We start from the raw sequence: 27,981 nt of genomic DNA, 5'->3' as shown, positions 1-27,981 counted from the left end.
TCCTTTCATTCAGCATAATGTTTTCAAGATTCATGACTAACGCTGTTAAGCATCATTTTTTGTGCTTCGTGGCCATTTGCATATCTTCTTTGGAGAATGTTAATTCAGATCCTTTACCCATTTTTAAATTGTCTTTTCATGACTGAGTTATAAGAGTTCTTTATATTCTAGACAAATCCCTTATCAGATATGTGATTTAAAAATATTTTCTCCTGTTTTGTAGATTGTCTTTCAAAGTTTTGAAACACAAAAGTTTTTTTTATTTTGATGAAGTCCAGTTTTTGTATTTAAAACATTTTTTAATGTTTTATTTATTTTTGAAAGAGAGAATGTGAGCAGGGGAGAGACAGAGGGGGACAGAGAATCGGAAGTGGACTCTGTGTAGACAGCAAAGAGCTCAATGTGGGACTTGAACCCATGAACCATGAGATCATGACCTGGGCTGAAGTCAAGACGCTTAACTGACTGAGCCACCCAGACGGCCCTATCTACTTTTTTTTGTCGCTCATGCTTTTGGTGTCATATCTAAGAATCCTTTGCCAAAACCAAGATTGTGCAGATTTACCCCTATGTTTTCTTCTAAAGTGTTATAGTTTTAACTATTACATATAGGTCTTTGATCCATTTTGAAAAAAAATTTTTTTTTCGAGGTTTATTTTTTATTTTTGAGACAGAAAGAGAGCATGAATGGGGGAGGGTCAGAGAGAGAGGGAGACACAGAATCAGAAGCAGGCTCCAGGCTCTGAGCTGTCAGCACAGAGCGCGACACGGGGCTAGAACTCACAGACCGTGAGATCATGACCTGAGCCGAAGTCAGATGCTTAACCGACTGAGCGACCCAGGCGCCCCTCTTTGATCCATTTTGAATTTTTACATATGGTATGAAGGATCCAATCTCACTGTTTTGCATTAAACAGCTGCACTTTTTAATTAACCTAAGATAAAGCTTGATTTAAAAGTGGGTATACTAGGGGCGCTTAGATGGCTCAGTAGGTTGAACATATGACTTCAGCTCAGGTCATGATCTCATAGTTCATGGTTCAAGCCCCACAATGGGCTGTGTGCTGACAGCTCAGAGCCTGTAGCCTGCTTCAGATTCTATGTCTCCCTGTCTCTTTGCTCCTCCCCTGCTTGTTCTCTTTCTCTCTCTCTCTCTCTCTCTCAAAAATAAGTAAACATTAAAAAATAAAAGAGGGTATACCAAATGCAAATCAATATTCTGGATCAGATTCTAAAAACAGAAGAGACAGTTTTAAAAACTGGAAAACTCTGAGTATGTGGTTTATGGTATCATTTGATCAATACTGATTTCTTAGTTGTGATAAAGGTAATGTTGATAAAACATTATATAACATGTTAACATTAAGAGAAATGGGTGAAAATTACATGGAAAGGGGTGCTTGGGTGGCTCAGTCGGTTAAGCGTCTGACTTCGGCTCAGGTCATGATCTCACACTCCGTGAGTTCAAGCCCCGCGTCGGGCCCTGTGCCGACAGCTCAGAGCCTGGAGCCTGCTTCGGATTCTGTGTCTCCCTCTCTCTCTGCCCCTCCCCTGTTCATGCTCTCTCTCACTCTCAAAAATGAATGTTAAAAAATTTTTTTAAATTAAAAAAAAAAGAAAATTACAGGGAAAAACTCTTTACTGTAACTGCAAAATCTTCTGCAATGTTAAGGTATTTTATAATAGTAAATTAAAGGGGCTACTGGGTGGCTCACTCAATCATCCAACTTCGGCTCAGATCATGATCTTGTGGTTTCTGAGTTTGAGCCCCGCATCGGGCTCTGTGTTGACAGCTCAGAGCCTGAAACCTGCTTTGCATTCTGTGTCTCCCTCTCTCTCTGCCCCCCCCCCTGCTCACGCTCCGTGTCTGTCTCTCAATAATAAATGTTAAAAACGTTTCTTAAATAAAATAGTAAATTAAAAAAATGAGTATAATTTATTAAAATCCAAACTTATTAGTAATGATTACATTAAAATTAAATGACAAAATGAGATCCTTTGCCTATTATGTCTAAAAATAAAAATATGTAATGTCTACAAATGTTTTTCTCTCCTTTGGGACCACATGTTGTGCTTCCTCATCATGCCTTATTAGTCTCCTCTAATCTAGAACAATTCCTCAACCTTTGTCTTTTATGACACTGTCATTTTTTTAAAAATATGCAGTGATATTTTATAGAATGTTATTAAATTTGTGCTTGTCTGGCATTTCTTCAAGATTAGATTCTGGTTATACGTCCTTGGCCAAAATACTACAAGAGTAATATCGTGTCCTTTTCAGTGTAGGTATACAAGGTCTGTCTGTTCCTCCTTGATGTTACTAATTTTTATAACCCACTCAAGCACTGTCTCTTCTTTTCCAATGTATACAGTTAGAGTTACTATTTTCTACCTTGTATCTAACAAGGAATTTGTGAAGAGATATTTTTTTTAAGTTTATTTATTTATTTTAAGAGACTGAGCACAAACAGGGAAGGGGCAGAGAGAGAATCCCAAGCAGGTTCTGCACTGTCAGGGAGGGGCCCGCTGTGGGATCATGATCTGAGCCAAAATCAAAAATCAAAGGCTTAACCTACTGAGCCACCCAGGCACCACCGTGGAGAGATACTTTTAAATCACGTAAACATCCTGCTCCAAAAACTTTTCCCCTAGATTACCAACCACTGAAGTTCCTAGCCCCAAACAATCTTCACTATGATGATTACAAAATGTTGATTTTTTCCAACTCTACCATTCCCTTCACATTTAACAGTCAGCATTCTGTTATAAGGAAAAGCCCTCCTTTTTTTTTTTTTTTTAATTTTTAATGTTTATTTTTGAGAGAGACACATAGGGAAAAGCCCTCCCTTTTTATTCACCCATCTATTATCAGTCATGGAAATGATGGATTCCTATTTTTATTCAATAGGCTATAATTGATTACCATTACATTTTTTTTAAATGTTTATTTACTATTGAGAGAGAGAGAGAGAGAGAGAGAGATAGATAAATAGATAGATAGATAGATAGATAGATAGATAGATAGATAGATAGATAGATACAGAGTGAGCAGGCAAGTGGTAAAGAGAGGGAGAAAGAATCCGAAGCAGGTTTCAGGCTCTGAGCTGTAAGCACAGAGCCTGCTGCTGGGTTTGAACCCACAAACTGCGAGATCATGACTTGAGCTGAAGTCAGTTGCTTAACCGACTGAGCCACCCAGGTACCCCAATCCATTACCATTTTATATTGATGCTCAAATAATTCCAGATTTGGCCAGTGGGAGCTCCCTCACTCTGGTTTCATGTCCTTTTACCAGGCCCCATCTTTTTTTTTTCTAAAGCACTTTTTAACTTTCTGGCACAAGATTTCCTAAGGCTTATCTTTTAATGTTCTATCCCTGAAACAGAATGAGCCATTACTCCAAGGAGCTCTTGTTCGGTTTAGTGAGGAATTCAAGATCCGAATATTCTCTGGTACTGAGGTATCACTGCGGTGACCTTCTTGCAGCAGATAGGTAGGTAGGTAGGTAGGTAGGTAGGTAGATAGATAGAGACAGACAGACAGACAAAGAAGATATATCCTATCAAATCCCACAGGGTTCTTCCTTACTTTCCCTGATTCCATATTTCTCTCTTCTTTCAAAGTTAGGATCCTGACTCTAAATAACATCAATATTGGGGCCCCTCGGTGGCTCAGTCTGTTAAGTGGCTGACTCTTCATGATCTCATGGTTGTGAGTTCAAGCCCCACCTCGAGCTCTATGCTCACAGCTTGGAGCCTGCTTCAGATCCTGTCTTCCTCTCTCTGCCCCTTCCCAGCTCCCAAGTGCGCGCTCTCTCTCTCTCTCTCTCAAAAATAAACGTTAAAAAAATTTTAAATAATATCAATATTATTCACTGCTCAATCCTTTAACACATAGTTTCAGAACTGTCACATCCATCTGAATATGTAAGAAATGTATTAAGAGTTGAAAATTTGTCTCCAGTTTCCTTCTCCCAAGACTGAGGGTATGTAGTTAAAATACTGTGTACAAAAATTACTTGTATTAGTTCTATTCTGTCCTCCAATGTGGTTATACCTGAAATACAGTTGGATTCATTGTTCCTGTTTTCCTTTGATTTCAGTGACATGCCCCCCCCCACATACTGAGTAAATTTTAATTTTTAAATATGTAAAGCATTTATTACCCAAAGAGGTGAATTCAAATAAGGATCATTCCATCCTCTATCTCTTCCATTCTATTCCCCACAACTGTCACCATTCTATATCTTGAATTGTTGATTGTATAGGGGCATAATTTGTCTAATTTCATCAAACTATATACATTTAATATCTGTATATTTATGTACATAAATTGTACTCAATAAAAACAGTCAATTTAAAAAATACTACTGGCACACTGAATGTCTACAAGTCAGGGTTTTCTCAGTGTGGTTCTTTTATTGGGCCCAATTCTAAGATTCTATGTATATTTTTCCTCTGTTCTGTATTTCTCCACACTAGTGTATATGGACGAACAAGCATAAATACAGACAAAACTATAATACAAAAAAAGTCTTGTTTTTGAAATAATCTGTTTTCTAGGTCCCTCTTCCTTCAACTAGTGTCCAATCTGGAAAGTAAACAAATGTGATCAACATCAAATGCACACTTACGACATGTGTACATAACAAGATTCTTCAAGGATATATACCTAACTGTTAATAATAGCTGTCCTTGGGTAGTGAAATTATAAATGGAGTTTTTATTCTTTACTCTTTTTGTGTCCAACTTACAAATGGGATATAAATCAAAAGTTCAAATTGTTAAGAATTTGAAACAAATTTTCTCTAGGGGAATAATATTTTAAATTGTGATTTTATTCCAAAGGTGCCCATTAAAAAAAATTAAATCCATAGTAACTGTCAAAATGTTAAACATCTATATAACATTTGTTGTTTGAGGGGAAAATAAGCAATTTTAATAGGAAGAAGAAATAAAGAATGTGAATGGAGATTTTCCCCCTACAGATTAAGAAAGGAATTCTTAGAGATGTTTTATTATGGCTTTAGAGTGGTAGTTCATTGGTTTGCTTTTATTTATTTGTTTATTTGTTATTATTTGAGAGAGAGCGAGTGTGCGAGCTCAGCATGAGCAGGGGAGGGGCAGAGAGAGGAGAGAGAGAATCCCAAGTAGGCTCCACTCTGTCAGCAGAGCCTAACACAGGGCTCGACCCCACAAACCATGAGATCATGACCTGAGCCAAAATCAAGAGTTGGGCACTTAACCCACTGAGCCACCCAGGCGCCCCCATTGGTTTGCTTTTAAAATTACAATTTTTAGGGGTGCCTTGGGTGGCTCAGCTGGTTGAGAGCATCATACTCTTTTTTTGTTAAGTTTATTTATTCTGAGAGAGACAGAGATCACAGGGGCAAAGAGTGAGGGAGAATCCCAGCAGGCTCTTTGCCACAAACCAACAAAGAGCCTGATGTGGAGCTCAAACTCACAAACTGGGAGATCATGACCTGAGCCAAAATCAAGGGTCAGATGCCTAACTGACTGAGCCACCCAGGTGTCCCAAGCATCCTACTCTTTATTTTGGCTTAGATCATGATCCCAGAGTCATGAGATTGAGCCCCACATCTGGCTCTGTGCTGAGCCTGGAGCCTGCTTAAGATTCTTTCTTTGTCTCTGTCTCTCTCCCTCCCTCCCTCTAACCCACTGCCCTGCTCATGCTCACTCATAAAATAAGATAACAATCTTAAAAACAATAAACATGTTTCTTTAGCTACCAATTTTATCACCTGGAATCTTTTATTTATGAAGCGTACATTATTTCTCTGAAGTCAAGAGAAACTTCCTTTTCTTTTTTAGAAAAAGTCAATTTCTGGTTACAAATGAGCTTAAAAATTTTTTTTCACGTTGAAATAATTAGACTTATAGAAGTGTTGCAAAAATAGTACAGTTACCATATATCCTTCACCCTGCTTCCCATGTTAATATCTTTCATAGTACAGTACAATTATCAAAACTAGGAAATTAACAAGTTATTAACTATTAACTAAACTAAGACTTTATTTGAAGTTCACCAATTTTTCCACTAGAACATTTTTTTCTGTTTCAGGATCCTACATTGCTTGGATATCATGTTGCCTTAGTGTCTTTCAGCCTGTGACAATTCCTCAACCTTTCTTTGTCTTTCATGACTTTGACACTTTTGAAAGACTATTGGTTATTTTGTTAACAGTGCCCAAACTGAGTTTATTTCCTCACGATTAGATTAATAAGAACAACACAGAAATGATGTGTCCTCAGTGTCATGTCAAGAGACGGGGTACATGATGTGAACACTGTTGATATTAACCTTGATCACTTAGTTAAGGCAGTCTGTCAGATTTATCCACTGATTTTCCCATTTCAATTAATAAATATCTTTGGGACCATACTTGAGATTATGCATATATCCTGTTCCTCCTCAGACTTTAACCCACTAATTTTTGCATCTATCAGTGGATCCTGGTTGCAACAATTATTTCCCTTAGTCATGTTACATTTAATAACATGAATTTTCATTATGTGTGTGCGTGTGTGTGTGTACATCACACACACACACACACACACCTCTGTGTTGTGTGAGACAGAAGTACTAATACCTTCACAATTCCAATCCAACGCCAAAAGGTTATACCTAGCCTCCCCCCTTTATTTGTAACTTCTTTCTCAGTAAGAAAACTGGTTTTCATTATCTATAATATTATAATACATTTACTTATTCAAATCTACAATATAGTTTCAGAATTGCCAAACCATACACCTGTGAGAAACTAGAAACTAGAGTTTCTTTTGCCTTTAGTCTTATTCAGCCAAAATACTGTTTCCAGGGGCACCTGGGTGGCTCAGTCGGTTAAGCAGCTGACTTCGGTTCAGGTTGTGATCTCGCGGTCCGTGAGTTCGAGCCCCGCGTCAGGCTCTGTGCTGACAGCTCAGAGCCTGGAGCCTATTTCAGATTCTGTGTCTCCCTTTCTCTCTGACCCTCCCCCGTTCATGCTCTGTCTCTCTCTGTCTGTTTAAAAACAACAACAACAACAACAACAACAACAACAACAAAATACTGTTTCCAAAATCATTTAAGAGTAGGTTCTTTTCTTTCCCACCCACTTCTGTGTGTTTATGTTATTCATTTATAATACAGTTAAGGTTCAGGGCACCTGGGTGGCTCAGTCAGTTAAGCGTCTGACTTCGACTCAGGTCATGACCTCACGGTCTGTCCGTTTGAGCCCTGCACTGGGCTCTGTGCTGACAGCTCAGAGCCTGGAACCTGCTTCAAATTCTGTGTCTTCCTCTCTCTCTGCCCCTCCCCTGCTCATGGATGTCTGTCTCTGTCTCTCAAAAACAAACTTTGTAATACAGGTAAGGATCATTTGCTATAGTCTGTAGTCCATTTATGTTTCCCCATAACATAGTTTTTTTTTTAATCAACATTAATGAACATTTAATAAACAGGTAAAATTCACTCTTTGTGGCATGCACTGTGAAGTAGATTACAATTTTTGGCAATTATCAACAAAAGTACCATTAAATATTTATAGTTTTTAAAAATATTTTTAATGTTTATTTATTTTTGAGAGTGAGTAGGTGGGGGCAGAGAGAGGGGAACAGAGGATCCAAAGAGGGCTCTGTACTGACAGCAGAGAGCCTGATGTGGGGCTTAGACCCACGAATCACAAGAACCAAAGTTAAGAGGCTTAACCAACTCAGTCACCCAGGCACCCCATTTAAAGTTTTTTGTGTGAACTTGAGTTTTCATTTCTCATGGATTAATATTTAGGAGTGAGATTGTTAAACACAATAGTATGTTTAACTTTTTTTTAAGAACTGCCAAACTGTTGGGGCGCCTGGGTGGCTCAGTCTGTTAAGCATCCAACTTTGGCTCAGGTAATGATCTCACGGTCTGTGAGTTCAAGTCCCACATCGGGCTCTGTGCCGACAGCTTGGAGCCTGGAGCCTGCTTCGGATTCTGTGTCTCCCTCTCTGTCTCTGACAGCCCCCCCCACCCCCCCCCTCATGCTGTTTCTCTCGGTCTCAAAAATAAATAAACGTTTAAAAAAAAAAAAAAGAACTGCCAAACTGTTTTCCACAGTGGCTAGACCATTTTACATTCCTACCAGCAATAAATGAGATTTCTAATTGCTTGACATGTTCACCAGTACTTGGCATTATATTTCTTTCATCTCATCTTTATTTCTAAGTCATTCTAACAGGCATGCAGTGATATCTCACTGTGGTCTTAACTTGTATTTCCTTTAAAACTAATGATGTTAAGTTTCTTTTTATATTTTTATTAACCATCTGTTTTGTTGTTTTTTTTTTTTTGGTAATGTGTCTGTTTAGACTTTTGCTCAACGTTTATTAGGTTGTTTTCTTATCTATGTTTATTAGGGGCTTTAACAACCTTTATTAAGTTGTCTTCTCTGTTTGTTCTGGATACTAATCCTTTGTCATATATGTAACATGAAAACACTTTCTGACAGTCTGTGGCTTTCCTTTTCATCTCCTAAAAGCATCTTCCAAAAACCAAAAGTTTTTAATTTTCATAAAGCTCAATTTATAAATTTTATCTGTTTGGATGGATAATGCTTTTCATGTTAACAACTTTCTCCTATATTTTATTCTAAGAAGCTTCATAGGCTTTAAATGTAGCAATACAATCCATTTTGCATTAATTTTTATGTAAGGTGTAAGTCGAAGTTTATTTTTCTTTTTCTTTTAAGATTTTATCATTATTTTAATGTTTACTTATTTTTGAGAGAGAGAGAGCATAGACACGAGAGCTTGGGGGTGGTGGTGGAGAGGATCTGAAGCAGGCTCTATGTCCAAGCAGAGCCCCAAAACTGTGAGATCATGACCTGAGCCAAAGTTGGACGCTTAACTGACTGAGCCACTCAGGCACCCCTAGATTTTATTTTTAAGTAATCTCTACACCCATCATGGGACTGAAACTCACAATCCTGGGATCAAGAGTCACATGCTCCACCAATTGAGTCAGCCAGGTGTCTGTCAAAGTTTATTTTTATGCACATGCACGTCCAATTGCTCTGGCACTATTTGTTGAAAAATCTATCCTTTCTTCATTGATCTGCCATTGCACCCTTGCCAGGAATCTGTTCACTACATTTGTATGGGTCTGTCTGGACTCTAGGTTTTGTTTATGAATTTATCCTTTCAACAATATCATATTATCTTGATTACTGTAGGTTTTTGAAATCAGATGGTTTGAGTTCTTGAACTTGTTCACTTTTTCAGAATTGCTTTGGCTATTCTAGTTCCTTTGCTTTCCCCCAAATTTTAGAATCTGCTTGTCAATATCTATTTTAAAAGCCTGCTGGGATTTTTATTGGGAATGCATTGAATCTATACATCAATCTGGAAACAGCTGACAGCATAACATTATTTAGTCTTCCAATCTATCAACACAGTATATCTCTTCAGTTATTTAGGTTTCCTTGGAATTTTTTCAATGTTTTATGGTTTTCAGAATACAAATCTTGTCCATTTTTTGTTGAATTTAAACTGAAGTTATTTCATTTTGTGGGTATTACAGACAGTACTTCTAGAATAAAACAAGTTCCAGTTGTTCACTGCAGACATACAGAAATACAATAGGTTTTCGTATATTGAGCTTGTATCCTGCAACTTTGCTAAACCCACCTATTAATTCCGGGCATCCTTTTGTAAACTGTTTGGGAATTTCCAAAGTAAATAATCATGTTGTATGTAACACGGTAAATATGTGGATAAATTTTAAAACTATTTTTTCTCTTAGATTCTTTAAAATATATAGGACTAAAGCAAAAATTGTTAACACTGAATTCTGGATTTATAATGCATGCAAATGTGGGGTGCCTGGTGGGCTTAGTTGGTGGAGTGTACAACTCTTGATCTTGGGGTGGTGAGTTTGAGCACCACATGGGATATAGAGATTACTTGGTGCATTTGGGTGACTCAGTTGGTTAAGTGCCTGATTCTTGATTTCAGCTCAGGTCATGACTTCCTGGTTCGTGAGATCAAGCCCTGCATTGGGCTCTGCGCTGACAGCTCAGAGCCTGCTTGGGTTTTTCTCTCTCTCTCTCAAAATAAATAAATAAATACTAAAAAAAAAAAATTATATATATTATATATATAATATATAAAAAAATTATATATATTATATATATATATTGTATATATATTATATATATATTATATATATATTATATATATATATAATTTTTTTTTTTTTAGTATTTGTTTATTTTTGAGAGACAGAGCACAAGTTGGGGAGCAGCAGAGAGAGAAGGAAACACAGAATCTGAAGCAGGATCCAGGCTCTGAGCTGTCAGCACAAAACCCGACGTGGGGCTTGAACTCACAAACTATGAGATCATGACCTGAGCCGAAGTTGGGACGCTTAACCAACTGAGCCACCCAGGTGCCCCTACAAAAAGGATATAGGGAGAAGTACATAATTTCTACATTTTCCTTGAAGTGATTAATATTAACAAATAAACTGAAAAGAAGATGGGATATTCTTCTTGTAGAGAATAAGATAATAATAGAGGAACACCTGAGTGGCTCAGTTGGTTAAGTGTCCAACTCTTGATTTTGGCTCAGGTCATGAACTCACAGTTCTTGAGATTGAGCCCCTCCCCTCCCACTGGGCTCTGCACTGATAGCAAGGAGCCTGCTTGGGATTCTCTCTCCTTCCCTCTATCTCTCTCAAAACAAACATTAAAAAAAAAAAAGAAAAGAATAGAAAAGTTTTAAGTGTTTGTATATACACATAACCAAATGCTATGTAGAACAGAAATAAATGAACTGTAAGTAATTAAAGAGTACAATACTGGGGCGCCTGGGTGGCTCGGTTGGGCAACCGATTTCGGCTTAGGTCATAATCTCACAGTTTGTGAGTTCAAGCCCCGTGTCAGGCTCTGTACTGACAGCTGAGCCCGGAGCCTGCTTTGGATTCTGTGTCTCCCCCTCTCTCTGTCCCCTCCCCTGCTCACACTCTGTGTCTGTCTCTCAATAATAAATAAATGTTAAAAAAAAAAAAAAATTAAAAAAAAAAAAAAAAGAGTACAATACTTCATGTCATCTATTCTCACTGCCTGAGAATAAAGGTGAAGACAAAACTGGTTATGGGCCTAAAGACAAAGATAATGCTTTAGAGAGAGAAAAAAAAAAAAAGTAGGAAAAAAATATATACAACTAATATATATATATACATATATATATACACATATATATATACAACTAATATATATATACATATATATACACATATATATACAACTAATATATATACATACATATATATACATATATATACAACTAATATATATATACATATATATGTATATATAATATATATACAACAAAAAATATATACAACTAATCATTTTTTTTTTTAAATTTTTTTTTTAACGTTTATTTATTTTTGAGACAGAGAGAGAGACAGAGCATGAACGGGGGAGGAGCAGAGAGAGAGGGAGACACAGAATCGGAAGCAGGCTCCAGGCTCTGGGCCATCAGCCCAGAGCCCGACGCGGGGCTCGAACTCACGGACCGCGAGATCGTGACCTGGCTGAAGTCGGACGCTTAACCGACTGCGCCACCCAGGCGCCCCACAACTAATCATTTTGTTTGAAGCCATAAAACTGTGAAGATCCACTTGGGAGCCATTTTAATGAACCAATTAACAATGATCTGAAATCACCACCAAGTATAAGTAGTCTTTCTATATCTTTTTTTTGTATATTTATATCTTTCATTAACATTAAACAATTTGTTGGGGCGCCTGGGTGGCGCAGTCGGTTAAGCGTCCGACTTCAGCCAGGTCACGATCTCGCGGTCCGTGAGTTCGAGCCCCGCGTCAGGCTCTGGGCTGATGGCTCGGAGCCTGGAGCCTGTTTCCGATTCTGTGTCTCCCTCTCTCTCTGCCCCTCTCCCGCCCGTTCATGCTCTGTCTCTCTCTGTCCCAAAAATAAATAAAAAACATTAAAAAAAATTTAAAAAAAAAAACAAAACAAAAAAAAAACATTAAACAATTTGCTATAACCACTGAAAATATAAAACTTGCCAAGCTCCTAAAAGAATATATATTCACAAAACCTTACACTAGAAAAAAGAGGTAAACATTACATCTCATTTTTTAAAACAAAGAAAATACTTAAAAAATAAATAAATGAATTTGCTAGAATCATACATGGTCTGCCCTATTTGTTGGCAAGTTAGTTGGCTCCTAAGCCAGTGCAATGTAGCCCATCTACTGACATCATGCTGCTTATATTTAAGATACTGGAAACTAAAAGAGAAAATATTTTTTAAATGTTTATTTTTGAGAGAGACAGAGAGAGAGTAAGTGTGAGCAGGGGAGGGGCAGAGAGAAAGGGGGACAGAGGATCCGAAGTGGACTCTTTGCTGACAACAGACAGCCTGATTCAGGGCTCAAACTCAAGAACTGTGAGATCATCACCTGAGATCTGTCTCAGGTTGGATGCTTAACTGACTGAGCCATGCAGGTGCCCGAGACATTTTTATCTTCCTGGCAATGCAGAGATAATCCTTTTGGACATCTGACTCTTTGGCTTGGTTTCAAATACTTAAGATACCAGCCCTTGATTAACCTGCCTGATGAGACAGCCAGCACAGCTGGCTCAATCAGAGTATATTTAGACTTAAGGTGATCCTTATGGTCAATTAATGAAAATTCAGAAATATTATACAAAGTACTTTTAGTCATCTAAAAAAATTTGATGAGAGGGTCCTTCCTCTATATACCCTATAGATAGACACCACACATTAAGCTCTGTCATGGGGTAGGAGTGACAGGAAACAAAAACCAAAGCATGCATTCATGCGTACACACACATGCAACATATACACATACACAGGTTTATTTGATACCACGAAATATGAACGTTAGTAACCTAGAAATGTAACTGTGGCAAAAATATTCAATTCTGGGCTATATTCAAACTGCTCATTTACCTGGTACATGTTTCCCATACATCAAGACATTTAACAGAAAACACCCCCTTTGGGGCCACTGGATGGTTCAGTCTGGTTAAGCATCAAACTTGATCTCGGCTCAGGTCATGATCTCATGGTTCATGGGATGGAGCCCTGCCATCGGGCTCCGTGCTGACTGTACAGAGCCTGCTTGGGATTCTTGCTCTCCCTCTTTTTCTACCCATGCCCCACTCACCCTCTTTCTCTCTCAAAACAAATAAAAAGGAAAGAAAGAAAGAAAGAAAGAAAGAAAGAAAGAAAGAAAGGAAGGAAGGAAGGAAGGAAGGAAGGAAGGAAGGAAGGAAGGAAGGAAGGAAGGACGAAAGAAAGAAAACACCTGATATGAGTAGTTGGCCTTGACTCCTTGAGGCTTTCATGCATGTACCCATGCATTTCCTGATGGGTGGTCCTAATCTGAACCTAGATTTCCTGACTTCCTAAAACAGCATTTTTCTGGTTTCCCTCCCTCAGACATACAGTAATTAGTATAGGTCAGTGAATCTTTGTTATGCCTTCCAATAAGTCAGAAGTCAGCACACATTTTCTATAAAGAAATATTAGTATTAGTATTTTAAGCTTTCTGAGCCAAATACATATATTATCCTTTTTATGTTGCATCTTCTTCTTCCTTTTTTTTAAGTAATCTCTACATCCAACATGGGGCTCGAACTTTATAACCCCAAAATCAAATGTGGCATGCTCTACTGACTGAGCCAGCCAGGAGTCCCTGTAAAAACCATTCTTAACTTGGAAGTTGAGCAAAAGTGGTTCATAGGCTGGATTTATTTGGCCCATGGGCTATCGTTTCCCAGACACTACTATAGACTAATCCTTAGTTAACACTTTTCCACATTTGGTTTGAAACTTTCTAAAATACATATTATCACCATATTGTCATTACTTATCATTGAAAAGGATTTGAGAATACATATTCTCACCCTTGGTTCCAAAGTACTTCTTCATATATCTCCTGAGAACAAAAACATTCTCTTGAATAACCCCAATACATTATCAAATTTAGAAAATTTAGTATTGATAGAATACTATTATCTAGTGCATATATAGTCCATACTCAAATTTCACCAACTATCTTAGTAATGTCCTCTATAGGAATTATTTTCCAATCTCTGATCACATATTGTGTTTAACTGGGTCTCTTCTAAGCCAGCTCCTGATACCCAGTTTAAACCAATTTGCTTTAGTTGGTCCCATGAGATCCTTACTTTGGGAACTATGCAACTTTCTCTCCCAAACACAGCTCTCTGAAATGTTCTAGCCTGCCTAGGACAATCCCAAAAACTATTGCATAAGGAAGTCTAAGCACTAGAGAATCACCCCCATACACACACAAAATTCTTTTCCATGGGTGAGGCACTACAATGTGTACCCTCTTATCAGAAAACAAGTTCTCTTATTCTATCAATTTAAACTTGAGCTCAAAAATATGTATTCATGGGGCACCTGGCTGGCTCAGTCAGTAGGGCAGGCAACTCTTGATCTCAGGGTCATGAGTTCAAGTCCCACATTGGGTGTAGAGCTTACTTAATTAATAAAAAAAAAAAAAGTGTATTCACCTCTCTACCCTCAGTGCCACTATCTATTTAAGCTCTCAGTATTTCATAAATTATTATAAAAGCTTCATTACTACAAAAGCTTCTTTTCTTTGATCTTTGACAATGCCAATCTTTCCTCCACACTTTCCTCCACACTTTTTATAACAAATGGAAATGCAATATTTCTCTTGCACTTCAGTGGTTCCCTCAAAACTTCAGAATAAAGCCTACATTTCTTTAGTGTTTGTTTATTTTTGAGAGAGAGAGAGAGAAAACGTGAGCAGGGTAGGGGCGGTGGGGTGGGGGTGGGGGGGGACAACAGAGAATCTGAAGTGGACTGTGCTGACAGCAGAGAACCCAATGTGGGGCTCAAACTCAAGACCCTGAGATCATGAGCTGAGTCGACATTGGACACTTAACCTACTGAGCCACCCAGGTGCCCCTAGCCTACATTTCTGAGTACAGGGTAGGGGGCGGTCTTCAAAAGCCTTTGCTTGCCTTTCCTTTTTACCTTCCTCTGATACATCCTCAAGTCCCAACTGCAACCTTAATTCAAAACCTACTTGCTTCACTTGCTTCAACAAGGACTACTGACAAGTTATGGATTGGGGTAATACAATTTTATAGATTTAAAAATTTTAAATCGTTGACATTTTGCTAATATGTGATGTAACTCAGTCCCTTTAATGTAAGAAAAGGATAATAACATTACTTCCCCCAATGGATAGATCATATGGGCAGGTCTGAAGAAAAGAGAAAATCTATGGAAATTCTATACTTTTCATTATTAACAATGAAACACCAATTGCTCCAAAAACACATATATTTACAGAATGATATATGAAAAGCCCAAACAAGTACAAATAATATCAAACATTAACCTAGGAAAATCTCACTACTACTTCTTGCCCAAACAACCATAAAAACAGGAAGTATATGCAAAGCAATTGTATGAAACTGTTAAAGAGCAACAAATGCAGGCAAGGCTTTAGAGACGAGAATTAGAATGCTTGCGAGAAGAATAAAATACAAAGTGAGATGTAAATTTACTCCAGCTTCATCCCTGAACACGTGGTACAAAAAAAGAGAGTCCAAGAAGAAAGCTAAGGTGAGGAGACAGAGGCCAGAGAATAAGAGTTTCCAAAATGTAAGACTTTACAAAGCATCATCTCAGAAAACAAAGCTGAAAAGCAGCAGCAAATTATCAAAAATCTGCAAATTATCCTCAAGTAAATAATCAACTTCTAAGCACATAGCTGCATAAGGCTCCCAGAAACCCAGCAGAAAATAGCAGCTGGAAGACTAATCAGCAAAGCTGTCAAAACACAAGAAGTGCTGGAGAGATGGAGACTGGAATTCAAACCCCACCAAAATGACTGAGCCTTGATAAACACCCAAACATTCAGTTGGAATCCCAGAAGGGCCTTGCTTTAAGAGTAAGAATCAGGCCTAGTAACAAAGGCAAAACTGATACCAACTAGTCTTAACAAAGCCTAAAACCAAACCTCAAGGTGATTCACCAATATACCATTAGCTGGCCAAAAGAAAATCCAACTGGGAACACCTAGGTGGCTCAGTCAGTTAAGTGTCTGACTTCGGCTCAGGTCATGATCTCACAGACTCTGAGTTCAAGCCCCTCATCAGGCTCCGTGCTGACAGCTTAGAACCTGGAGCCTGCTTTGGATTCTGTCTCTCTCTCTCTCTCTCTCTGCCCCTCCCCAGCTCGTGCTTTGTCTCTCTCTCTCTCTCAAAAATAAGTATTTTAAAAAATTAAAAAAAAAAAAAAAGAAAATGCAACTGTCTTTGAAGAAAAATAACATCACCCAAAATATCTATAAATTGTCCTCTATGATATAGAGTGACCAATCAAAAATTATAAAGCCTGATAAAAGTAGATCAAATACTGAAGAGCAAAAGAAACTATAAACAGACCCAATGAGGACTCAAACACTGGGATTACCAGACAGATTAAACATACACAAAAGGGGCGCCTGGTTGGCTCAGGTCATGATCTCATAGTTTGTGGGTTTGAGCCCCACATCAGGTTCTGTGCTGACAGCTCACAGCCTGGAGCCTGCTTCGGATTCTGTGTCTCCCCCTCCCTCTCTTTCTCAAAAATAAAAGTAAATAAACATTAAAAAAAACTAAAACACACACACACACACACAAGAGAATCAAAGGGCACCTGACTGGCTCAGTTGGTAGAGCATGCAACTCTTGATCTTGGGGCTGTTGAGTTCGAGCCTCAGGTTTGGTGTAGAAATTACTTAAAAATAAATAAAATCTTAAAACAAAAAAAGAATCAGGGGCGCCTGGGTGACTCAGTCAGTTAAGCATCTGACTTTGGCCCAGGTCATGATCTCACGGTTCATGGGTTCAAGCCCGGTTCATGGGTTCAAGCCCCGTGTCAGGTTCTGTGCTGACAACTCAGAGCCTAGAGCTTGCTTCAGATTCTGTGCCTCCTACCCTCTCTGCTCCTCACCTGCTCACACTCTTTTCTCTCTCTCCATAAATAAACATTTAAAGAAAATTTTTTAAATCAATCAATAAATAAAAAGAATCAAATGGACATTTGGAAAAATTGCACAAAGAACACGAAACAGCTGAAATAGTATAAAGTTTTCACATTGTATAGTGGTAAAAGTGCTAAGTTAACTATAATAAGAATTATACTGGGGTGACAATTAAAATAATAAAAGAATGCAGGACCAAAATGTTATTATAAGGGAAAATTTATATATAGATATAGATATATACATATACACATATACATATATGTATCTTTCCATGGTGGGGAAAATGTATATTCATGTCTTTTTATTTGCTGTAATTTGAAGTTCTGTCGTCTGGGGCCTTGCTAACACGAAGGGACTGCCACTCCCAGAGTTAGCTAATTCACAGAGACAGCAAACAAGCACATCTTTCACATACAAATCACTAATCCAGAGCCCTTACCTCCAACAACCTCACAGTCTAGGATCCCTATTCTCTGCTTTAATTACCACAGGGCCAAACACTAGACAATTAGGGATAACTCCTGTATCCCAGAGCCTAGTGAAAACGTATAAACTGAGTAATCCTATGGGTTCCTGGCTAACTCATAAACAGAGCATGTGACTCTTGATCTTCTGGTTGTAAATTCAAGCCCCAGTACTTAAAAATAAAACCTTAAACAAAACAAAATAAAACCCTAGATAATCTTAAACTTGCTTACCTTGCCTCACTTGCTTCTTCCCATAGAAACCACAATAATGCTCCTGCCCATGTTTTTCCCTTGCTTCTTCTGCCTCCTCACTGACACCAACACTTCCCCATGTGCCCCACTTTGGCGTGGCATGCCCCTCTCACTTGGATCTATTCAGTATAACAAACCACCTTTCCAGTGGCCATTCTTACCTGATCTGTTGGCCTCCCCATGCCTGAGTAAAGCCTATATTTAAAACAATAACAACAACAATAAACTCTTGACTAATTAAAAAGATGACAAGAACAGGAGTGCCTAGTTGGCTCAGTCAATAGAACATGTGACTCTTGATCTTGCAGTCATGAGTTTAAGCCCCACACTGGGCATGGAGCTCACTTAAAAAAAAAAAAAAAAGATGGCAAGAACAAAGAATATCAAAAGAACAGATAGGATAAATAGAAATCATATAAGAAAAAAAAAAAACAGATTTATGCCCAACTATAAATGGTAACTGTATCAAATATAAGTGGGCAAAACACCTCAATTAAAACTAAGATGAAATAGAGAAAAATCTCCTTGCTTTGCTCTTGGCAGAAATTTTCTGGATAGGACACCCAAGTGCAAGCAACAAATGCAAAAATAAGTAAGTGACTAAATCAAATTAAAAAGCTCTGCACAGCAGAACAATCAACAAAATGAAAAGGCAATCTATGAAATGGAAGAAAATATTTGTAAATCATGTATCTGATAAGGGGTTAATATCCAAAGCATTTAACAAGTTTTAGCTAAAAATAACCCGATTAAAAAATGAAGAGTACCTGAATAGACATTTTTCCCAAAAAGACAATATGTAAATGAAAAGGTACTCAATATCACTAATCAGGAAAATTCAAATCAAAACTACAATGAAATATCACTTCATACCTGTCAGAATGGCTCTAATTAAAAAGTGATAACAAGTGTTGGCAAGGGTATGCAGAAAAGGGAACTCTGTGCACTGCTGGTGGGAATGTAAATTGGTACAACCACTAAGGAAAACAAATGGAGAGTCCTCAAAAAATTAAAAATAGAATGACTGTATGATCCAGCAATGCCATTTCTGGGTACATATATAAAAGAACTGAATTCAGGATCTTGAAAAGATACGTGCACCCCTATGTTCACTGCAACATTATCATCATCATCATCATCATCATCATCACCATAAGTAGGCTCCACACCCAGTGTGGAGACCAGTGCAGGGCTTGAACCCACAACCTTGAGGTCAAGACCTGAGCTGAGATTGAGAGTAGGACACTTAACCAACTGAGTCACCCAGGTGCCTCCACAGTATTATTCACAGTAGTCGAGATATGGAAACAATCATATCTTAAAGTGTTTGCCAAACGATGGATAGAAATATGATGTACACACACATACACAGAAATACAATGGAATATTAATTTACCCATGAGGAAGAAGGAAATCTTTCCATTTGCAACAACTTGGATGAAACTTGAGGGCATTATGCTAAGTGAAATAAATCAGACAGAAAAGGACAAATACAGGGCTTCTGACGGGCTCAGTTGGAAGAGCGAGCGACTCTTGATCTTAGGGTCATAAGTTCAAGCCCCACGATGAGTGTAGAAATTGCTTAAATAAACTTAAAAGGAAAAGAAAAGAGGCAAATACTATATATTATTGCTTATATATGGAATCTAAAGAAAACCTCAGAAAAAGAGTAGAACAGTGATTACCAGGGGTTGGGAGGTGGGGAAAATGGGGAGATACCGGTCAAAGGGTACAAACTTCCAGTTATAAGGTTATCAAGTTCTGGGAATTTAATGTACAGCATCATGGTTATAGCTAATAATACTATATTATATACTTGGAAGTTGCTAACAGAGTAGATCTTAAATGTTCTCACTACAAAAAGGAAATGATAATTATGTGACAGGAAGGAGGTATTAGCTGATGATATAGTGGTTATCATTTTGTAATATATAAATGTATCAAATCAACACACCGTACACCTTAAACTTACACAATGTCATATAAATATGATATATTTTATCATATATCATGATATCATATCGCAATATATATATGATAACATATATATCATATCATATCACAATAAAGGTGGGAAAGAAATTTGGGGGAAAAAAGACAACAAAAACAAGAAACACTTTAGATATAAGGTTCCAGAAATAATAAATGAAAAAGGATGGAGGCGTGCCTGGATGGCTCAGCTGGTTGAGTGTATGACTCTTGGTTTTGGCTCGGGTCATGCTCTCGCAGTTCATGGGTTCAAGCCCATATGGGGCTCTGCACTTACTGTGCAGAGTCTGCATGGGATTCTCTCTCCCTCCCTCTCTTGATCACACATGAACTCTCTCTCTCAAAATAAATAAATAAAATTTTTTTTTTAATTTTTTTTTTTTTTTTTTTAACGTTTATTTATTTTTGAGACGGAGAGAGACAGAGCATGAACGGGGGAGGGTCAGAGAGAGAGGGAGACACAGAATCCGAAACAGGCTCCAGGCTCTGAGCTGTCAGCACAGAGCCCGACGCGGGGCTTGAACTCACGGACTGCGAGATCGTGACCTGAGCCGAAGTCGGACGCTTAACCGACTGAGCCACCCAGGCGCCCCTAAAATTTTTTTAAAAAAGGGATGGAAAAAGAAATACCATGCAAGCATTAGCCAAAGAAAGATGTCTGATTAACATCAAAGTAGATTTTTTTTTTAATGTTTGTTTATTTTGAGAGCGAGAGGGTGTGTGCATATCTGTGAGAGGGACAGAGAAAAGAGGGGGAGAGAGAGTCTGAAGCAGGCTCCAAGGGGTCATCACGGAGACTGACGCGGGATTCAATCCCACAAACCGTGAGCCAAAATCAGGAGTCATAAGCGTAACTGAATGAGCCACGCAAGCACACCCCAAAGTAGATTTTAAAGCAAGAAATACTATGAAAGATAAACAGTGAAATTTTGTAATGATAATGGGACAATTCAAGAAGATACAATCCAAAATTTGTATATTCTTAGTAATTCAGCTTAGAAATGCATAAAGTAAAACAAGAGAGAGCTAAAAGGAAAAGCAGATAAATTCACAATCAGTATACATCTTTGAGTTACTGACAGAACATGCACACCAAAACAAATGAAATCAGAAAGGATGCAAAAGATCTGAAGAACATAATCAATGCATGTTATCAACTTGACATGCATAGATCATTATACCCAACAAATAGCACAATATATGTAATTTTCCAGTTCTGGGAGAAAATATTCACAAATACATAATACGGGTAAGTATCCAGTATGTACAAAGAACTTACAACTCAACAAAAAGAAAAACATCCCATTTTTTTTTTAAATGGGCAAAGCACTTGAATAAAAACTTCCCAAAGATATGTGAATGGACTTTAAATCTATGAAAAAGTACCAATCATCAGGGAAATGTATGTTAAACCCTTACTGAAATACTATTACACATCTACCAGAATGACTCAAATTAAAATGACTGTCAACACCTAATGTTGGAAAGGATATGAAGAAAAGAGAATTTTCATATACTGTTGATGAAAGTATAAAATTTCTACTTCTTAACGAAGAAGTCTGACAACTGGTCATAAAACTAAACATATACCTGCCCCATGATCCAACAGTTCCATCCAAGGTATTTACTTAAAAGAAATGAAAAACTGGGTCCACAAAAAGACTTGTAAATCAAAAGACTTTAGGTCAAAAAAAGTTACAAGAGACAAAGATATTATATATTAATAAAGGTTCAATACAGCAAGAAGATTTAACAATTATAAACATTTACAATACCTAACGGCAGATCATTAAAATGAATGAAGCAAAGATTGACAGAATTGAAGAGAGATATTAACAGTTCTACAATAGCTGGAGACTTTAATACCCCACTCATAATAATGGTGAGAACAACCAGACAGAAGATGAGCAAGGAAACAAGAGAACTTAATACAATTAACCAATTAGAATTAATAAACATATGAAGAACACTCTACCCAACAACAGAATATACATTCTTCTCAATGGTACATGGGACATTTGCCAGGATAGACCATATGTTAGGCCACAAATCAACTCAATAAATTTAAATTTTTTTTTTTTTAACGTTTATTTATTTTTGAGACAGAGAGAGAGAGAGCATGAACGGGGGAGGGGCAGAGAGAGAGGGAGACACAGAACCGGAAGCAGGCTCCAGGCTCTGGGCCATCAGCCCAGAGCCCGACGCGAGGCTCGAACTCACTGACCGCGAGATCATGACCTGAGCTGAAGTCGGACGCTTAACCGACTGAGCCACCCAGGCGCCCCTCAACTCAATAAATTTAAAAAGATAGGTATCATACAAAGAATCTTCTCTGATCTCAACAGGATAAAGTTAGATATCAGTAACAAAAAAGGAAAACTAGAATATTCACAAAGTTGTGTAAATTATAAACAACATACTTCTAAACAACCAACAGATCAAAGAAGAAATCACAATGAAAATTAGAAATACCTAGAGTTGAATGAAAACAAAAATACAGCAGATCAAAACTTATGGGACCAAGTAAAAGAAGTGCTCAGGAGGAAATTTATAGCTATAAACACATTAAAAAAAAAAATAAAGAAGGAAAAAAAAATCTCAAATTAACAACCTAACTTTACAACTTAAGGAACTAGAAAAAGAAGAACTAAACCCAAAGTTAGCAGAAGGAAGGAAATAATAAAGATTAAAGCAGAGATCAAACAGCGAACACAAAAATAGAGAAAATCAATGAAATCTAAAGTTGGTTCTTCAAAAAGACAACAAAATCGACAAACCTTTAGCTAGGTGGACTAACGAGAAAAGATTACTAAATTACTAAAATCAGAAATTAAAAGGGGGACAGTACTACTGATTCTACAGAAACAAACAGGATTATAAGTGTAGTATGAAAAACTATATACCAACAAATTAGACGAAAAGGGCAAATTCCTAAAAATACCAAACCCACCAAGACTATATAATGAAAAAATAGAAAATTTGAATACTATTACTTATTACTTACTGTAAGTAGTAACTAGATTGAATCAGTAATAAAACTTTCCCAATAAAGCAAAGCTTTGGACCCAATGGGCTCTTAAAATTGAACAATAACAAACAGCCTGATTTTAAAATGGGCCAAACACCCTAACACTTTACCAAAGAAAATATACAGATGGCAAATAGGCTGATATAAAGATTGTTCACAATATCAGGGAAATAGAAATTAAAACAATAAGATACTATTAAATACAATTAGAATGGCCAAAATGTAGAACACTGACAGTACCCTTTGGTACTGCTGACAATGTGGAGCAAAAAGAACTCTCATTCATTGCTAGTGGGAATGGAAAATGGTACAGCCCCTTTGGAAGATAGTTTGGTCGTTTCTTACAAAATTAAGTATAGTTTACCATACAATCAGTAATGGTACTCCCTGGTATTTACTCAAAGGAGTTTAAAAACATATCCACACGGGCACCTGGGTGGCTCAGTCAGTTAAAAGCATCTGACTTTGGCTCAGGTTATGATCCTACAGGTTTGTGAGCTCAAACCCTGCATCAGGCTCTGTGCTAACAACTCAGAGCTTGGAGCCTGCTTCCGATTCTATGTCTCCCTCTCTGTCTGCCCCTCCCCTACTCTCACTCTCTCTCTCTCAAAAAATAAATAAAAATTAAAAAAAAACAAAAAAACCCCCAAAAAGCTGCATAGAGGTTTTTTTCAAGGCAGTGAAAATACTCTGTATGATGATGGGAATTTGTCAATCATACATTACACTAAACCCATGGAATGTACAAGGATGAACCCTAACGTAAACTATGGTGATTATGTCAGTGCAGGTTCATCAGTCGTATTCTGTGGAGGATTGTGATAATGGGGGAGGCTATGCATGTACAAGGGATAAGAATTTATGAGATCTCTCTGTACCTTCCTTTCAATTTTGTTGTGAACCTAACTATAACTGCTTTAGAAAAATAGTTGTTTTTTAAAAAAATTAATGTTTATCCACTTTTGAGAGAGAGAGAGAGAGAGAGCGAGCGAGCAGGGGAGGAGCAGAGAGAGAGGGAGACAGATTCTGAAGCAGATTCCAGGCTCTGAGCTGTCAGCACAGAGACCAACACGAGGCTCGAACTCACTGACCACAAGATCATGACAGGAGCTGAAATCAGATGCTTAACCAACTGAGCTACTCAGGCACCCCTGTGTCATAGTTTTTTAATAACTGACAATTTGGGGCACCTGAGTGGCTCGGTTGGTTAAGTGCCCAACTCCTGCTTTTGGCTCAGGTAATGATCTCATGGTTCAGGAGCCCTGTATCCGACTCTGCACTGATAGCCCAGTGCCTGTTTAGGATTCTCTCTCCCTCTCTCTCTGCCCCTCCCCTCCCAAAATAAATAAATAAACTTTAAAAAATTGGTAATTCAGGGATCCCTTCAATAGTCTCCGAATATTCTTTTTATTTTCTAGGCTATTCACATTGCTTTATTCTCCTTCTTTTTCCCTCCAAACTGGCAAACATGTCCATTAAGAGGAAACATAATGATGTTCATTACAGCATTATTTTTAACAGCAAAAAAACCAGGCAGGGTTGAAAACCTAATATCTAATTATGTGGAATGATAAAGTGAATTATGATATATCAAATAGATACATGACAAAATGTGATACAGCCATTGTTATACATGTACACTTATTCATAAGAAAAATAAGCAGTACTGCAAAATTTTATGAAACAAACTATACACTTTAATTTTAAAAATTAAATGGCAGGGTGCCTGGGTGGCTCAGGTTATAAATATTATGTGGTACAGATATATGTAGGATGAATAATCATCTCATTTGACCTGGGCTATGGGGTTTCTAGGACATGGGACTTTCACCACTGGAACTGGAAAAGTCCTGGCTAAATTGAGGTAACAGTAATCCTAGATATATGTACATTCTTGAAAGGCTGAACAGATGTAAATGAAATAATATCAGTGGGTTATCTGAAGGGAAAATAGTTGTAAGTAATGGTTTCTGTACACTTTTCTTTTTTCAGTGTTAAAGGTGATATGATACATCTTTCTATGAACAAGGAAAGTTTACAAAGGGTCTTTTATTGAAAATCTCAAAATAGAATTACAGTTAAAATTCAGGAGAAAACAGACTGAGCTTATACCAATAAAAAAGAAAAGAGAGAAAAGCCAAATAACTAAAACCAGGAAAAGAACGGGACTATTACAAACAACCTACAGAAATAAAAAGGGCCATATGAGCATACTATTTTCAACTGTATACCAATAAATTAGACAACCAAGATGGAACAAATTCCTAGAACCCACAAATAAAAGTAACTTAAGGAAAAACATCAAAAGATGGGGGCACCTGGGTGGCTCATTCAGTTAAACATTGGACTTTTGATTTTGACTCAGGTTATTATCTCATGGTTCATGGGTTTGAGCCCCACAACAAGCTGTGTGCTGGCAGCATGGAGCCTGCCTGGGATTCTCTCTCTCCCTCTCTCTGCCCTTCCCCCTGCTCATGCTATTTTTCTCTCTCTCTCAAAATAAATTTAAAAAACACTAAAAAAAGAAAGAAAGAAAATATTAACAGACCTATAACAAGTAAACACTGAATAAGTAATCAAAAACCAAGTCCAGAACCAGAAGCCTTCACTGGTGAATTCTACCAAACATTTAAAGACGAATTAATACCAATTCTTCGCTAACTCTTCCAAAAACTAAAAAAGAACACTTCCTAACTGACTCTATGAAGCCAGTATTAGCCTGATACCAACACCACACCAAGAAAATCACACACACACACACACACACACACACACACACACACACATTACAGTGTCCCTTATGAATAGAGATGTAATGATTATAAACCATGACAAAGTGGGATTTATCCCAGAAATGCAAGAGTGGTTCAATGCAACCAAATCAGTAATGCAATATACTCCATTAACAGAATGAAGGAGAAAAACCATTATGATCATCTTAACTGACATCCAAAAGGTATATAACAGAATGCAACAACCTTTCATGAAAAACAAAACAAACAAACAAAAACCACTCAAAAAATTAGAAACAGAAAAAACTTCCTCAATATGATAAAGGGCATTTATGAAAATCTCACAGCTAACATCATCCTCAATTATGAAAAACTGAAAAAAGTTTCTCCCTAAGATAAGGAACAAGGATGCTCATTTTCATCACTGCCATCAAAGTTACAATTAGAGCAAATAGATAAGAAAAACAAAAGGCATCCAAATTGGAAAGAAGTAAAACTATCTTTATTTATAGGTGACATGATCTTATATACAGAAGTCCACAGTATCCACATAAAAGATACTACAGCTAATAAATTTAGCAAAATTGTAGTGTAAAAACCAACACACATAAATTAGCTGTTCCTATATACCAGCAATGAATAAATTCAAGAGGAAATTAAGAAAATAATTCCATTTACAATAGCATCTAAAAGAATAAAATATTGATGACTAAATTTAAGCAATGAATTAGAACCCTTGTATACTGAAAACTACAAAACATTGCTAAACAAAATTAAAGAAGACCTAAATAAATGTTTAGAAAGACATACTGCGTTCATGGAGTAAGACTCAATATTGGTCAGATGCCAATACTACCAAGCATGATCAACAAATTTAAACAATCCCTAACAAAATTTCAACAGCAGAAATGGAAAAGCTAATCCTCAGATTCATATGGAATGGCAAGGGGCCCCAAACAGCCAAAGCGATCCTTAAAAAGAATAATGAAGTTGTCCCTGATCTCAAACTTAGTATGACAATACAGTAATCAAAACAGTATGATACTAGCATGAAGATAGATATATAGACAAAAGGAACAGAACTGAGAGTTCAGAAATAAACCTATACAATATGACCAACTGATTTCACAAAGATGTCAAGACAATTCAATAGAGAAAGAACAGTCTCTTCAATAGAGGGCACTGGAACACTGAACAACTAGATTTCCACACACAAAAGAGTAAAGTTGGACCTCTACCTCACAACATATCCAAAAATCAACTCAAAATGAATCGGTGACTTGTATATAAGAGCTAAGACCATAAAACTCTCAGAAGAAAACCTAAGGGTAAAAATTCACAACCTTGGATTTGGCAATGGACAATTAGACATGACACCAAAAGTATAAGCAACAATAACAAAAAACAGACCAATTGGACTTCATCCAAATTTAAAACTTTTGTATATCAAAGGTCATCATCAAGAAAGTGAAAAGACAAACTACAGAATGGGAGAAAATATTTGCAAATCATGTATCTGACAAAGACTTAATATTCAGAATACATAAAGATCCCTTATAACTTAACAACAAAGAGACAACCCAAATTTTAAAAGAGGCAAAGGACTTGAATAGACATTTCTCCAACGAAGATATGCAAATGGCCAATAAGCACATGAGAAGATGCTCAACATTGTTAGTCAATAGAGAAATACAAACCAAAACATCAAGATACTACTTCACACCTAGCAGGATGGCTATAATCAAAATAACAAAAAAATTACAGGCATTTGTGAGGATGTGGAATAATTGGAACTCCAGTAAATTACTGGTGAGAATGGAAACAGTACAGCCACTATGGAGCAGTTTGCCAGTTCTCAAAAAGTTAAACATAAAATTACCATGTGATCTAGTATTTTCACTCTTAGGTACACACCCAAATTTGAAAACACTGACTCAAACAGATATTTGTACACCAATGTTCATCGTAGCATTTATTCACAATAGCCAGAAGATGGACACAATCTAGTATCCATCACCAGATGAATGGACAAACAAACCATGGCACATACAATGGGATATTATTCATCTATAAAAAGGAATGAAGTACTGATACATGCTACAACATGGTTGACCTGCAAAGTGATTATGCTATACATTATGCTAAGTGATACAAGCTATACACAAAAGTACAAATATTGCATGATTCCATTTATACGAAATATCTAAAATAGGCAAATTCATAGACAAAAAGTAGATTAGAGATTGGGTAGAGGGGGAAGGAGTTACTGCTAATAAATACATAGCTTCTGCCTGGGGTGATGCAAAAGTTTTGAAATTAGATAATGGTAATGGTTGCACAACATTGTGCACGTAATTAACGCCACAAATTGTACACTTAAAAATGGTTAAAATGGCAAATTTGATGATTATTTTAGCATAACACACACACATATACACAC

General features: G+C 37.1%; 1 protein-coding gene across 1 annotated transcript in view; it reads right to left on the bottom strand.

The window, feature by feature from the left end:
• Positions 1–27,981, bottom strand: part of TAOK1 (TAO kinase 1) — a 146,033-nt gene that overhangs the window by 59,060 nt on the left and 58,992 nt on the right. The window lies entirely within an intron of this gene.

Source organism: Neofelis nebulosa, chromosome 16, assembly GCF_028018385.1.
Source record: "Neofelis nebulosa isolate mNeoNeb1 chromosome 16, mNeoNeb1.pri, whole genome shotgun sequence".
Taxonomy (NCBI): Eukaryota; Metazoa; Chordata; class Mammalia; order Carnivora; family Felidae; genus Neofelis; species Neofelis nebulosa.
The sequence above is the reverse complement of the archived record's forward strand: the minus strand, read 5'-3'. Positions and strand labels throughout refer to the sequence as shown.